The sequence below is a fragment of the Suncus etruscus genome, chromosome X, assembly GCF_024139225.1.
Source record: "Suncus etruscus isolate mSunEtr1 chromosome X, mSunEtr1.pri.cur, whole genome shotgun sequence".
NCBI lineage: Eukaryota > Metazoa > Chordata > Mammalia > Eulipotyphla > Soricidae > Suncus > Suncus etruscus.
Window position 1 is genome coordinate 50,775,140 of NC_064868.1, and position 3,212 is coordinate 50,778,351.

At 40.3% G+C, this 3,212-nt stretch overlaps 1 pseudogene; it reads right to left on the reverse strand.

Annotated features, from left to right (window-relative positions):
* Positions 1 to 1,502: 1,502 nt before the first annotated feature.
* LOC125999265 (enolase-phosphatase E1-like) lies at positions 1,503 to 2,230 on the reverse strand (annotated as a pseudogene).
* Between the last annotated feature and the right edge of the window lie 982 nt (positions 2,231 to 3,212).

Genomic DNA, 3,212 nt, shown 5'->3' on the forward strand with positions numbered 1-3,212 from the left:
GTATTGGAAGATAAAAAACACTATGCATGTCCAATAATTCCAAATCTTTTAGCTCCTTGTTTATCCCTCTTGTCTATCTAATGATATTCCATCTGGTTAAAATGACTAGTGGTAAAAGCGAGTGTTAAAACTTCCCTTTACTATGTGTTTTTTTAGGTTTGTTATTAGAAGATTTATGAACTTTGGATGGCCTTTATTTTGTAGATAAATATTGATGATAGCATTTCTTAACTCTTTTTTTTTGGGAAAAGAAAATGTTTTATTAATCACATAAAATCTATCTCATCAGATTCAGACAAGTATAAATAATGATATAAAATTTACATTTCTCAAATTCATTTCAGAAGAAAATATTACATATTAGCATTTTTCTAGATCTTTTGAACTCATTTCAACAAACTTTCCTTCTGATATTAAATAGCATGTAACATAATTTTCAAATTGTGCTAAGTAATTAAAAAGGAAACTGTTATATCTATTATGCCCAACTGTCAGAATTAGGACAATTATGTTTACCCTAAGAAGCATATTTTTATTTTAGCTGTACACTGGACACCTCTCTCCATGGGTAAAGCAATGCCCACTATGAGGACCTCACCACAAAGATTAACAAATTCCTCAAGTAACAGACACTTGGTTAGTCAAGAATGAGTTTTCTTTTCCAATTTTGCTCTTTTTGGAGCAGAAACAAATTGCTTTGTTTTTAGGTTATGGAGAGGCTATTTAAAATACAGCTATTGTAATCTTCTAAGTCACCTGAAAGGGGGATGAGTTATTATTAGGAATAAAACTGAAAAACTAAGTTTTTTCTTTTTTTTTTTTTTTTTTCCATTTTCAGGGCTATTTGATTCGGCAGGTGAGTTGTTACATACTCCTTAGCGGATTCCAACTTCCATGGCTACCATCCTGATAAACTAAGTTTTTTCAACAAGGCTCAGAATAACTTCTTGAACCCATTTTTTTCATTTTTGTACACAAGGTAATCAACATAACACATCTGACCTTCTTCCATGAACTATATTTTGCCCTAAAATAGCATTAGAGCTGTAGCATCAAGGATTTTTTTCCATATAAAGCAGGGGTGGTGAATAAGTTCGACACAGAGCCAAAATTTTAAACTGTGAGAGTCAGAGAGCCACACCACACAGTGATCTGCCAAAACCGACAAACACTCACACAAAAGCATATAATTTTAACAATAATCTATTAAGCACATATTGCATTTTGTCATTTTGAGTGAGGGTAGAAATCCTGTTCACCACCCCTAATATAAAGCATCTTTAAATAAACGTCCTCTTCTGTGAACAGAGATTGTTTTACCATCACTTATGTGACTTTGAAAGGCAATGTGAACATGCACACATACATAAGTACACACATATACACTTGAATACATATTTGTGTACCTGAAAATTTTAAGTAAGCTATTTTCACCTTTAGAATAAAACTAGACCACTGGGACAGCTCTATGAGGACAATCATTGGAAGTTGAGAACTCCCCCCTAGGCTGAGGAAGGCAGAGACAGTTCGCTGAAGGATGTGATAAGGCCTTTTCATTATCTGTCAGTCCCACATTGCCTGCACATTCACTTCTTCAGCAGCACTGACCTCTAGAGTGACATATGTCAGAAACAAGATGTTGTTAGTCTAGCAACCAACTCTCACTTTCCACTTTGTGTCCAATCTTAGTATCAAAGTGACTATCAACAAGCTCAAGAATATCACCCTCCGTTGAGTGCCCAAATAATAATTTCTGTGCCTCTACATTCCCTGAAGAATAGATATAAATCTTCATTCCTGCCTCTCGCCATTTCTTGACTGCTAGAATTACATTTTCAAAGAACTCTGCTTTCACATGTCCTGCCTTGAAAGCCACGCTCCACATGTGGCCCTGGAGTTGTTTTAGCACTGTGCTCTTTTGGTCCAGGGACATCTGCCAGCAAACATCTACACCGGCCTGGATCATCTGCTGCAGGCCATAGGTTCCATTACCACATGTTGCTGGGATTGGGCCCACACCATCCAGGTGAGAGTCCTCTTTCAGCCTGTTTCCTCAAAAGATTGACATTCTGCTGGCACTTCTCTTCTTCCCAATGTATCTGCAGATACTCATTAACATTTTCTTTGATGTAAGAAAATAAAATATCCTTCATGAAAGCAATCAGAGTGGTGGTACCTTTTATATCTAACAGGATCACAGTGACTTTAGTGGCACCAAGAGCACAACCATTTACCTAATGAATACTACTACAAAAATCGACCTACTGGTGGGTAGGGTGGAGGGCGGTGCCAGCTGCTCCCCTAGAACCATCCTGGGCTTCCCTTAGCCTCAGAAGAAATCTCAGTGCGGGTGGACGCGTGCGGCCAGATGCACCAGGAAGAGAAGCCACCTCCACAACCCTAGTGCAGTAGGCAGCTGCCCAGGGGACAGACTCAAGAATTGGGCAGTCTGGATGGCTGAGACCACTTGGGCACCAGCATTTCTTGATCTTTTGACCAATAGTGTCCATCACTGTCTCTAATTAATTTCTTTATAATGAATGCTAATTGGTCTGATACAAGTATGTCTATCTTAGCATTTTTCCCTTTTCTAGCCCAGGCTCTCAATGCAATCCACCATTCATTCCCCTTCTCCAAGCTGTCTCAGCCTATCATCTGTCTTGATGTCTTTCTGCCCTCCTCTCCCAGGTGTTTCAACCAGTTTGGTGCTTGTAGTTCTAGAGCTGAACCTGGATTCCCCAGATTCCCAACATGACCCACCCCACCCTTTACTCAAGCTCTAGTTCCAGCCTGTTTCCTTATATCTGTCTACTCTCTGTTCCCAGGCACATCATTCAAAGGGAGGGACCTGGAGACCTGAAGCTGAACCTAAAACCCTCATATTCCCAACATGACCCACTGCTCCTATTTCCAAAGCTCTAGGCCCAAACCTATCTGCCATCATGTTGTCCATCTCTTTTCCATACCAGGTATGCCATCATGTAGTCCTGGAGATGACCCTGGATTCCCTGGATTCCCTGGGCTCCAAATGGGCTCCACTACTCCCCTTCCCCAAACTCTAGGACCATCTTTTAAACATCAGTCTGCCCTTCCATCTCAGGTGCATCATCTGAGGGGAAGGACCTGTAGTTCTGGAACTGAACCTGGATCACCCAGGCTCCCAAGATTATTTGTCCCTCTCCTTCCCCAAGCTCTGGGCCTATCCTGTCATA